The following is a 13,471-nucleotide window of genomic DNA, read 5'->3' on the forward strand; positions in this document are numbered from 1 at the left end:
GAATCTCTCGGAGAGCCCGGCGAGCTACCGAGAGTATCTCGCCCGCACGGCAAAGTCTGGCAAGCTCCTCGTGATGTATTCTATATGCCAAACACAGTAACAAGTCTCACAATGTTACTGGGCCCGCTTGAGCAAATCGATGAACAACGGGAGGACCGTGACCGTGACCATAACTTTGAATGTTTGTATTATGTATAAAATGAAATACATACATTTAAATTATAAACATCAAATAAAAGAAGAGTGAAGTGGGTGTAAAATTAAATTGTAAAGCAAATTTACAATGAAAATAGCTTAACTGTTAAAAGGAGAAGTACAATTGAGGAAAATATTTCAGGGGAAAAATGCCTAATTAGGGAGCTGGAGCAATAGTACAGCATGTAGGGCATTTGCCTTGCATGTGGCGGACCCGGGTTTGATTCCCAGCATCCCATACAGTCCCCTGAGCATTGCCAGGAGTAATTTCTGAGTCCTACATTTCTTTCATGACCTTGATTACCTAATGGAGCATGGAAAATAAATGATGACCAAGGGTCTATGGTGATAGTACGGTATGTATGGTGTTTGCCTTGCAAATGCCCAAACTGGATTTGATTACTGGCATCCCACATGGCCCCCCAAGCATTTCCAGGATCCCTGAGAGCAGAGCCAGGAGCAGCCCCTGCACAATATCAGGTTTGCTTCCCCCCAAGAAAAAAATGCAAATGACTGAATATGTGCATTATCAACAAAACCTGGAGAGCTAACTACTGGACTTGAACAAATAATTGCTATGAAATAAGTACATGTAAAGTACTGGTTGAACTCCACAAGAAGAAAACATCCAACCCCATAAAAAAAAAATGGGGCAATGAAATGAACAGAAATTTTCTCAGAGAAGAAATCCGAATGGCAAAAAGGCACATCAGAAAATGCTCTACATCATTAATCATCAGGGAGATGCAGATCAAAACCACAATGAGATACCATCTCACACCTCAGAGACTGGCCCACATCCAAAAGAACAAAAGCAACCAATGCTGGCGCAGTTGTAGCGAGAAAGGGACACTCTTTGCTGGTGAGAATGCCAACTGGTTCAGCCCTTTTGGAAAACAGTATGGACTATTCTCAAAAAATTAGAAATTGAGCTCCCATTTGACCCAACAATACCACTCCTGGGAACATATCCCAGAGAGGCAAAAAAGTATAGTCGAAGTGACATCTGCACTTATTTGTTCACTGCAGCACTCTTTACAATAGCCAGAATCTGGAAAAAACCTGAGTGCCCAAGAACAGAAGACTGGTTAAAGAAACTTTGGTACATCTACACAATGGAGTCCTATGTAGCTGTTAGAAAAGATGAAGTCATGAAATTTACATACAAGTGGTACTACATGGAAAGTATCATGCTAAGCGAAATGAGTCAGAAAGAGAGGGATAGACATAAAAAGATTGTATTTATCTGGTGGACATAAAGTAACAAAATAGGAGATTAATACCCAAGAATAGCCGAGATCAGTACCAGGAGGATTTCTCCATGGCTTAGAGGCCAGCCGGGCATTCTAGGGGAAAGGGCAGCTCAGATAGAGAAGGGAGCACCAAATAAAGGGTGTTTGGAGGATCCTCCCAGGAGGGGAGATGCATGTTGAAAGTAGACTATGGACCAAACATGATTGCCACTCAATGCCTCTTTTGCAGACCACAACACCCAAAAGGAGAGAGAGAACAAAAGGGAATGCTCTGCCACAGAGGCAGAGTGGGATGAGGGGGATGGGTGTGGGAGGGATACTGGGATCCATGGTGGTGGAAAATGGGCACTGGTGAGGGATGGATATTTGATCATTGTATAACCGAAACCCAAGCACAAAAATTTGTAAGTGTACAACTGTACCTCATGGTGTTTCACTAATAAAAATTAAAAAGAAAAAAACACACACACAAAAAGAAATAAGTACATGATCAAAAATGCTTTTTGGAATGGAATAACTATTAATGAAGCTAATTTAAACTATTAGCCTAGTTCATTCAACTCACAAATATATCTCCAGTTTCTCACATTCGATAGAATTCAAATTATCAAACTCCTTTGTTCAAATCTGAAAATAAATGCATTTTTTCTGAATAAATCATCAAATAAGTATACTTTGTTCAAGTCTGAAATAAATGCATAGCTGTGTTCTGACTATGGCACTATTGTTCTATTTGATAAGAAATCTAAGTCAGTTACTAAGAAATTACTTAAAAGTCAGAACAAAATAATTTGTAGATGATCAAGAATCTTTGTTCATATCCTATATCTGATGCAGTAAAAATTACTTTACCGGACTCTACAGGCAAGCAGAGGAAGAATAAATTTTGATTGTGGTGACTTGTGCAATTTGTAGCCCAGGAACAATATGGGATAATTTTATGGAACCACAGATCAAAGCCTACAGTTTTCTTTGTAATATTGTCCTGATAGCAATTCTAAAATGGCTCTGAAAAAGTCTTGAGGTGTAATTCTAATTAATCTATTTCATATGGAGACATTATCTCAAAATAATTTTAGTATGCATAATTAGTTCTACAGCATATGTGCTAAGTGCCTTTAAACTTTATAAGGAATATTTTAAGTCTTTTTTCCCAAGGAGATAAATCCAAGCGCATCCTTTCTGTAAATTTTTCAAGTCATTTCTTTGTGTGAAATTTAAGATTACTACATAATTATTTCTCAGAACCCTCTTATAGACAATACTCACCTGTTGACTACATTTATTACAACTGTGATCTTAATGTTTAGGTTACTTTGTTATCAAGGATCATTGTAAGATTTGCATCTGAAGTTCTAGTCCTGAGTTAATGTATCCCATGAAATACCCATGAAATAATATGCTGATATATAATAATGTCCCGGAATAAATGAGCTCACCATTCACATAAAACCTGATCTTTGTAGCCTTCCATTTAACAGAGTGCCCAAAATGCCTAAACATCTGTGTCAGCTACATAGTAACCAGCAGAAGGAAATTTACAGTGAAATAAACAGTGAGAATAGTTTTAGGTTTTTTTTTAAAGGTTTAGGGTCACCTGACATGTCCCTAAAGGGACAAGGCTACTTGAAATACAGATCAAATAAAAATAACTCACAATCAGTTTTTGAAATAACTGCTTTCCAGAAGCTATAAATAAGTTACAAGTTATTTTGTAGGAAAGAAAAAGAAGACACTCCCAACCCCACCCTGTCCCTGCTTGATTGACTTTTACCTTCAAAATATCCAGAAGAGTTTAATGGCCATTACAAATTAGGGCTGGAGTGATAGCACAGCGGGTAGGGCGTTTGCCTTGCATGCGGCCTACCTGGGTTCAATTCCTCTGCTCCTCTCGGAGAGCCCGGCAAGCTACTGAGAGTATCCAGTCCGCATGGCAAAGCCTGGCAAGCTCCCCGTGAAGTATTCGATATGCCAAAAACAGTAACAACAAGTCTCACAATTTGTTGTGAGACATTATTGGTGCCTGCTTGAGCAAATCGATGAACAATGGCAGAACAGTGCTATAGTGCTACAAATTAAGTGGCTAGAGCAAATATACAGACAAGACATCATCATCCAGGACACCAGATGAAGAAATGATCTTCAAAGACTCATGAAGAAATGATCTTCAAAGACTCATCCTGTTTGTTCAGAACCCCACCTGCTGTTTTTCCTCAAGTGTTACTCCCATGAGTCCCAAAACTACTTTCTTTTTTTTTTTTCAAGAAATAGGACAAGATAGAAGTTTTAAGCCCCTCCTTCAGCCTGTACAAGTATTTAGTGAAATAAAGGAATAATGAGGCAGATCTGAGCAACGCCATTTCTTTACTGAACTTCAGATTGCAATAAAGTCTTTTCCCTTTTTTTATGAAAACTGGTGTGGTATTTGAATTTAATTCTCTGGTGTACAAGGCATAAGCCCTTCATTCAGCTTCAAAATGACAATCAAATTTCTTCTCTGCCTTTTGGTTGTGATCAAGCATAGTATCCATTCTTTTGCGTTTGATGTTGATATACAGCTCTAGATATCATCTCTCTCCAAGGACAACATATTAACTGATGCAAGAAGTTGGAATAGGAGTTTGCTTCATCCATTCCACTCATCAACCTGGTATTGCAATACCTCCAGGATGGTACACCCCAATCTTTGAGGAATAAAACTAAAGCAAAACTAAAGGGAAGTTTATAGTAATGTAGGTTTACTTTGAAAAAAAATTTAATTCAGAACAAAGAAGAAAACCGCTGGAGGGCCCCGCAGCTCCCGGAGAATGCTCCAGGTCCCAAACCCAGCCGATATCACCGGGAGGTCCCAGATGGAGTAGGTGCTGCATCCTGCTTTCTCCAGAAGGAATCCTGGTGACCATGAGCCTCTACAAGCATAGCTCGGGCATGCGGGAACCAGGACATTTGTTCCATCTCCTTATATACAATGTGATCAATGGAAAGTAAATCATCCAACGTTTCTCCCTGAAAATCAGGCTTAACTCTTTTGCAAACCACAACACCCAAAAGGAGAGAGAGAGAACAGAGGGGAATGCCCTGCCACAGAGGCAGGGTGGGTTGGGGAAGATGGGGGGTGGGAGGGATACTGGGATCTGTAGTGTGGGAAATGAGCACTGGTGGAGGGATGGGTATTCGAAATAAATTAAAAAATAAAAGAAAAAAGAAAAAAAAGAAACAAATTTAATTCAAAAAAGTAGCTTAACCTCACAGTTTGAGAAACTAGGAAGCAAACAACAAATTAATTCCAAAGTGAGTAGAAGGAAGGCAATAATAAAAACTAAAGCAGGGGCTGGAGCAATAGCACAGTGGGTAGGGTGTTTGCCTTGCATGGGGCCAACCCGAGTTTGATTCCCAGCATCCCATATGGTCCTCTGAGCACCGCCAGGGGTGATTCCTGAGTACAGAGCCAGGAGTAACCCCTGTGCATCGCCAGGTGTGACCCCAAAAAGCCAAAAATAAAAAATTTAAAAAATAAAAAATAAAGCAGAAATCATTGATGCAGAAATGCAGAATGCAATACAAAAGGTCAATGAAACCAGGAGCTTTTTTTTTCAAAGAATAAAGAATATATGAAAAGCCCTTGATTAAATTCATTGAGGGGGGCAGGAGGGAGAAGAGAGCCTAAAAGAATCATATCAGACATGAAAAGGAAGAAATTACAAAAGACACTTCAGAAATACAAAAGACCTTAAGAGGTTGCTATGAATAACTCCATATCAGTAAGTTAAAGAGCCAAAAAGAAATAATGAATTCTTACAATCATGAAATCTCCCAGTAGTGAATAAAGTGAAGTAGAAAAGCTGAACAGACCAATCACAAGTTTAAAAAAATTGAAACCATTTGAAAACTTCAGGGCACCCTCAGGAGGTAGGCTAGCCAAGTACCCGTCCAGCTGAAGCTCTGGCAGGTACACTCTGCCATTGCAGTCATGCTAAAGCCTCAACTCCATCACTTCACAAATATTCTCTGCAGAGAGGCTAAACTGCAAATAATTCAGGTACCCTGGTTCCCAGGCTGAGAACTCCTCCCACCCCAATACTTCCAGAAGCCCTAGCAGCCACACCCACCTCCCATAGTCACCACCATGTCAACTCACTGGCCCAGGCCACAGATTCTGAACTTTATGGACCATAGCCATATATGTAACCCAGCAACAACTCCAAATTCCTCAATACTAAAATTCCAGTTGGAGCATAACAAATTAGATTGAAAAGTTCCATAGAAGTCAACTAAACTCAACAAACAAGAACATAACATAGAAGGATTAACTATCAACAACAATTTAGTTTAGTAATTTCTTAGACAAGAACTTAACAACCCCATAATCAGATATAACAATTTTCACATATAAAATATTGCTATATTTATTGATTTCAATATTGTAGCTTTGTTATCTAATCTATTTCAACTCTAGGACTATATCAACAGTTTTGTTCACATTAAAATAAATTGAATATTTAAAAAAACAAAATTGAAACCATATTATAAAATATCCCAAGTCGAAGAGCCCAGATGGCTTCATGAATGAGTTATACCTAAAATTTCAAAGAAAACTTAATGCCCATATTCCTCAAACTTTTCCAAAATATTTTAAAAAATCTTTGCTAACAGAGTCTATGAAGTCAACTTTACCCTAGTACTAAAACCAGACCGAGATATTACTGAAAAAGAAAATTTAAGACCAAATCCTGATGAACATTGATGCAAAGATCTTTAACAAAATCTTACTAAACCAAATCAAAAAAATATGTTAAAAGGTAAGTGAGAGAGAGAGAGAAAGAAAGAAAGAGAGAGAGAGAGAGAGAGAGAGAGAGAAAAGAAAAGTGGCTGCCACAGATGCAGGCAGGGATGGAGTGGGCAGGAGGGAAACTGGGGACATTGATGATGGAAAATGTACACTGGCAAAGGTATGGGTGTTGGAACATTATATAACTGAAACCCAATCATGAACAACCTTGTAACTGTGTATCTCACTGTGATTTCATTAAAAAAAATTTTTTTAATATGTTAAAAGAGTCAAACACCATTATCAAGCAGGTTTCATCCCAGAGATACAAGGACCATTCAATGTATGCAAGTCAATCAATGTAATATACCATATCAATAAAATTCCCTCAAAATTCTGTCACTGTCACTGTCCCTCAAAATTATATCCAATTAAACAAAAATAATCAAATATTATGATGAATTTGCATTTCTGGGATGCAAAGATAATTCAATATAATCAAATCAATAAATGTGACACATTTCTATTAATAGAATGAAATGCAAAAATCATAATGGTACCAATATATTTTAAAATTTGCATTAGAAATTTAACATTTTTCATGATAAAATTGCTCAACAAACTAAGCATAGAATAAACAATAGCTTTTGATAATTGAACATTATCAAAGTCATACCTCTCCATAAAAAAGCAATATATAATAAACCCTCAGACAATATCATACATAACAGTGAAAAGTTGAGAATTTACCTCTAAGACCAGGTTGCCCACTCTCACTACTCCTACTCAATAAAGTACTGAAAATCTTACTCAGAGCAATTAGACAAGAAAAAGAAAAATCATCCAAACAGGAAAGGAAGAATTAATACTGTTTCAACTTGAAGATATATGTAGATAATTATAAAACTCCTCAAAACTGCTAGCACTAATAAAACCTCAGAAAAAGTACAATATTTGAAAAAAGGAAATGTACAGGAATCAGTTATATTTAAATTTAAAGACATTTAAATTAGGCTGGAGTGATAGCACAGGGGGTAGGGCGTTTGCCTTGCACGCAGCGGACTTGGCTAATCTGAGTTAGATTCTTCCGCCCCTCTCAGAGAGCCCAGCAAGCTACTAAGATTATATCGCCTGCATGGCAAAGCCTGGCAAGTTACCTGTGACATATTCAATATGCCAAACACAGTAACAACAAGCCTCACAGTGGAGACGTTACTAGGCCCACTCAAGCAAATTGATGAACAATGGGAGGACAGTGCTATACATTCGTGACAGCACCAAAATAAGTAATTGAAAATGAAAATTGCCAAGAAGACGAAAGACCTGTACATTGAAAGCTGAAAAATATTGTTGAAAGTAATTGAAGTAGCTAGAAACAAGTGGAAAATTACTGTGGGAAGGAAAAAATAACTGTTTGAGATGTCCAAACCAATTGATGTCATTTATATATTCAACATATACCCATCAGGGTTTAAATTATATCTATCTATATATATATAGAGAAAATGGATAAGTGTCTTATAATATATCTTATGATATGTGATAATTGGCCCCTGGAGCAATAGCACAGCGGGTAGGGCGTCTGCCTTGCACGCAGCCAACATGGCCGACCTGAGTTCGATTCCTCCACCCCTCTCGGAGAGCCCAGCAAGCTACCAAGAGTATTCGATATGCCAGACACAGTAACAACAAAGTCTCCAATGGAGACGTTACTGGGCCCGCTCGAGCAAATCGATGATCAACGGGAGGGCCTTTACTTTTTATGTGATAATTACCACATTGAACTTGATGGGTTTCCAATATGGTGTGAACCATGTGGTTCACCACCTCATCATGGCCAGGGTGGCAATGGTGCCGACCGGCGAAGAATGAACCAATAGGTGCTGCAGATCATTACAATATGCCAGTCGAACAAACTCTTGTATTCGGTAAATGAGGAGCACCTGTAAGGGTGATTGGAGGCCACCCTAAAAGCCTCCATCCCTTTCAGAGAGCCCGGCAAGCTACCCAGAGTATCCCACCCACACAGCAGAGTCTGGCAAGCTACCCATCACATATCTGGTATGCCAAAAACAGTAACAATAATGGTCCTTATTCATCTGACCCTGAAAGAGCACCCAATACGGCAGCATTAAGGACAAGCAAGGAGAGGCTGATAAAATCTCAGGTACGAACAAGGACGCCAAAACGAAGAAGGTCTAAAATGACTGTCTGTACTTTTAATGCATGTACACTGGCATCAGAAGCATCCATTGAGGACTTGATGGTGCAAGTGCAGAAGATCAAGTACGACATCATTAGTCTGACCGAGACCAGAAGGCATCAACCACATCATGCCACTTTTGACACTAGAGAAGAACTGTTCCTCAGAACATGTGACAATAGAGGGGTTGGTGGTGTCGGTGTCCTCATCAACACGAGGCCATGAGCATTGATTCATTCAAATGCCTAACATCCCGAATCAGACGCTTAAGCTTGAATAGATGTGGCTCATTGCCAGCAGTTTCTATCTTCGTCATCTACGCACCAAATTCCAACTACGATGAAGAAGAAATCAAGAAGTTCTGCATGGAGCTGGAGAAGTTCTATAAAGAAGACCACACCTTCTACAAGATCATTGTGGGTGATTTTAATGCCAAGATAGAACTGAGAAGATCACTTGAAGGACTCCACATCGAGACCCATGGCCAAGAATGGAACGAACAGGGTGAGAGACTGTCTGAGTTCATCATGTCGACCAAGACCATCCATGGTAACTCACAGTTCCAGAAGGCCGAATCTAAACGTTGACATGGGAATCTCCCAGTGGACAGTTGCACAATGAAATTGACCACATCATATTCAATCGACAGTTTTGCCTGACTGAATTCGCTGTTTTCCCAAATGAGATCGGACCACTATCTCCTTCGTGCAAAATTCTACTTCATGGAGTGGGAGAAAGGGCTGCAAAGTTTAAAAGAGAACTCCCAGAACGACCACCAACTGAGAACTCTTTGGCACTATTGCGGCAACATGGGAAGACACCATCTTTGACGGCATTGATGAGGAATATAATCGACTGGTTCAGCACCTCCATGATTGTGCGAGAAAGGCTGAGAGAGAGAAAACCACAAAAAAGACACCTGTCTTCAGAAATTCTCAAACTCATTGCCAGTGTGGCTTGGTGCCAGCCTCAAGCAACCACAAGCTAACATCCAAGCACACAAAGCAGAGCAGAGAAACGATTAAAAAAAAGACCTCAAAGAGAAAAGAGCAGCAGTGCTGGCCAATGTGGCAGAAGCTGGGAAAAGCATTCCCAATGCCTGTCCTTCGCCAACTACAAGACCAAGATGACCGCCCTCCGACATTCTGATGGATCTATCACATCTTCCAGAAGGGCAATGGAGAAGATTATCCATAACTTCTACTCGGATGTCTTCGATAGCCACATCCACCTGCCCACATACTAAATTCCGGAAATGGATATGTCATTCCCAATGTTCTCCCTTCCGAAATCCAACATGCTATTTTGTCAGTAAAGAAGCGAACAGCACCTGACCCAGACAAAGTCAGACCCGAACACCTGAAGAATCTGCCGTCCGTACTCATCAATACACTGGCTCGGCTCTTCACATGCTACCTGTCTGAATGCAAGGGTCCATCCCAGTGGAAAACCAGCAGGACTGGTTCTACTGTACAAGAAGGAAGACATCCACGACACTGGCAACTATAGCCCGATCTGCCTGTTATCCATCATCTAAAAGCTGCTCACTTGAGTCATCTTGAATAGGATTGGCAGAACACTAGATGAAGGACAACCATGAGAGCAAGCCAGGTTCCGATAAGGATTCAACATGATCCACCATATCCACATGGTAACCAAGCTCATTGAGGTTTCTTGGAGTTCAAGATGCCACTCTGTCTAATGTTCATTGATTTAAAGAAGGCTTTTGATTCTGTTGAGACTATAGCAGTCATCGAAACCCTAGTCAAACAGGGCATTCAAGCTCATTACATCAGGAACCTCTGAGAGCTATATATATTATGGATTCACCAGCAGGATCTCACCATTCTACAGGAAGTGATCATCGATGTAAAGAGAGGGGTTCATCAGGGTGATACCACTTCACCGAAACTCTTCAGTGCCACCCTCAAGAACGTCATGCGACAACTGGAATGGGAAGGAATGGGAGTGAAGATAGACGGTTGGCAACTACACCACTTCACTTCCGTTTCGCTGATAATATTGTTCTAATAACACCAAACATTAGCCAAGCAGCACAAATGCTGGTCGACTTTGACCATAAGTGTGGAAAGGTCGGACTGTAGCGAATCTCATGAAGACAATGTTCATGAGAAACAAACTAGTTCCTGATGTTCCATTCTCTCTCAATGGAATGAACATCTCTGAATGCAGCAGTTATGTGTACATAGGTCAAGAACTCAGCATGACAAACAACCTGGCACCTGAGCTACGCAGGAGGAAGAGAGCAGCATGGAATGCCTTCAAGAGCATCAAAGAAATAGCTAAGATGACAAAGAATCTCTGGCTCCAAGCACATCTCTTCCACTCCACTGTTCTTTCTGCCTCAGAGACCTGTGCCCTACAAAAACAGGATCAAAACACTGTTCAGATCTCCCAAAGAGGAATCAAAAGACCTAAGCTTGGAGTATCAAGCTTCACTCAAGTGAGAGAAGGAATCCAGAGTTCCGACCTCCATTGATGATCAAGAATCAGGGACACTGTCTCATTTGCCAAGGTGTCAAAAATTAGATGGGCTGAACACATAATGCAATTTGGAGACAACTACTGGACTAGAGCTGCTACCAAGTGGATTCCGTAGGATGTCAAAAGATCGTGTGGCCGCCCACCTACGAGATGGTCAGGCTTCTTCGTCAAGACCCTGAATGAATGGTTTGAGGCTCTTTGTGTTCCTGAAGCGAGCAGACGTCATTGGGCTACACTAGCACACAACAGGGACGAATGGAGACATTACTGGTGCCCGCTTGAGCAATCGATGAGTAACGAGATGTCAAGTGATCAAGTAATAAATATATATATGTATATATGTATGTATATATATAGGCGCCAATGCAGCAGGTAAGGTCTTGCACCCACTTAATTGAGGCTCAATCCCTGGCACCCCAAATGTCCTGCTCAAACTGTGCCACAAGAGATCTATGAAAGCAGAGCCAGACATAAGGCCTGAGAACTGCCAGGTAAGCTTAAAAAAAAATAAGTGAATTATAATTTTTTTGAAAATTAAAAGGATCCTAGGTTTTTTTTAAAGCTAAATAGACACTAAATAATGAAATCAAATATGGTAAGAACATGAACATCAGTTCAAATTTCAGCCCATAAAATTACTAGGTAATTATCCTTGTATATCATACTTTGTTCTTGCCTGAATTTACCAATTGGCAATTGGTAGTCATAATAAGCAAGTTCACTTTGTAAAATTATGGAGAATTATTAAAGAATGTAATGTTTCAAAAATACTTGAAATATCTGGGATAGCCATCTGTAGCACTGTAGCACTGTCCTTCTGTTGTTCATCAATTTACTCAATCGGGTCCTGTAATGTCTCCATTGTGAGACTTGTTACTGCGTTTGGCATATCGAATACGTCACGGGGAGCTTGCCAGGCTTTGCCGTGCAGGTGAGATACTCAGATGGCTATCAATATATTGGAAATAGTATTTAAGAATTGATCTGACAATCTTTAAGTTTCTAAAGGCAGATACTAGTACATGGATATATTTATGCCGAAAGCACCTCCATATCAAGTAATGAATAAAATAATAAATGGCATTTTCAAATACCTTACAAATGCCACACCAATTCTTTCTACAGAAATTCCTTAATCCCAAACATACCATCTGTGTCCTGGACCATCTTCTTTTGTTCTCTCCAAGAATCACTGAAATTTCCTGAAACCTGAAATCCTGAATTCTATAGCTCTCTTCTGTAAGTAACTTGAGTCTTTGTTTTCATTCTTGCAGGTCACATCTATGATCTTATCAGCAGCAGCATGCAAATAGAACATGAGATTTAGAAAAAAAATGTTTCTGAGGAAATATTTAACCTTTGCTTTGGGTACCTCCTAATTTATAGGTTATCAAGACTTCTGAATCCTCTCTTGGTCAGTGCAATTAGGACTGTGTAGGAATGCAACCTCACAACATAGGAAAAGTACCACGTGAGGCAGGGAAGATGTTTAGAGCTTTAAGTGTGCATACATTTGCAGCTACTATGTAAGCATTTATAGTATGCTCCTTTCCTTGGCAAAAATTTCCCTGACAAGTTTATTTTCACCCATAGCTCTGATTAGCACTATCCAAAGTAGCGTTAAGCATTCCATATTATAGAATTCTAAGGACTTTCAGAAGCCCTGTTTTTTAAAAAGTCAAAACAAGTAAAATTCTTTTTTTTATTTGTTTTGGTTTGGGTGTGCGGCCACACACAGTGACACTTTAAGGCTTACTCCTGACTCTCCAATCTGGAGTTACTCCTGGTGGTCGTCCGGAGGCTATATGGGACACCAGGGATCAAACCCGGGTCTGCCACATGCAGGGCGAATGTCCCACCACATTGTACTATCACTCCAGCTCCGTAAACAGGTGGAATTAATTTTAATGGCATACTAACCCATTATAAACAATCTTTTGTGTCCAAATTAATATTATGCAAAAGAATATTTACCCAATACCCATCCGATAAGGGGTTACTATCAAGGATATACAAGACATTAGTAGAATTGTATGAGGATAAAACCTCCAACCCCATCAAAAAATAGGGAGAAGAAATGAACAGGAACTTCCTCAAAAAAAAATAAATAAATACAAATGGCCAAAAGGCACATGAAAAAATTCTCCACATCGCTAATCATCAGGGAGATACAAATCAAAACAACAACGAGATATCATCTCACACCACAGAGACTGGCACGCATCAAAAAGAACAAGAACAACCAGTGCTGGCAGGGATGTGGGGAAAAAGGCACTCTCTTTCATTGTTGGTGGGAATGCCAACTGGTCCAGGCTTTTTAGAAAGCAATGTGGACAATCCTTCAAAAAATAGAAATTGAACTTCCATATGACAGCACAGCGGTAGGGCATTCGCCTTACAAGCAGCCAACATGACCGACCCGAGTTCGATTCCTCCACCCCTCTTGGAGAGCCCGGCAAGCTACCGAGAGTATTCGATATGCCAAACACAGTAACAACAAAGTCTCCAATGGAGACGTTACTGGACCCGCTCGAGCAAATCGACGAT

General features: G+C 40.0%; 1 non-coding gene across 1 annotated transcript; it reads left to right on the top strand.

The window, feature by feature from the left end:
- Positions 1-3,936: 3,936 nt before the first annotated feature.
- Positions 3,937-4,131, top strand: LOC130036400 (U2 spliceosomal RNA). Its single transcript, XR_008794428.1, has one exon. It is a non-coding gene; the product is annotated as a U2 spliceosomal RNA (small nuclear RNA).
- The last annotated feature ends 9,340 nt before the right edge of the window (positions 4,132-13,471 follow it).

Source organism: Sorex fumeus, unplaced genomic scaffold, assembly GCF_029834395.1.
Source record: "Sorex fumeus unplaced genomic scaffold, SorFum_2.1 ptg000063l, whole genome shotgun sequence".
Lineage (NCBI taxonomy): Eukaryota > Metazoa > Chordata > Mammalia > Eulipotyphla > Soricidae > Sorex > Sorex fumeus.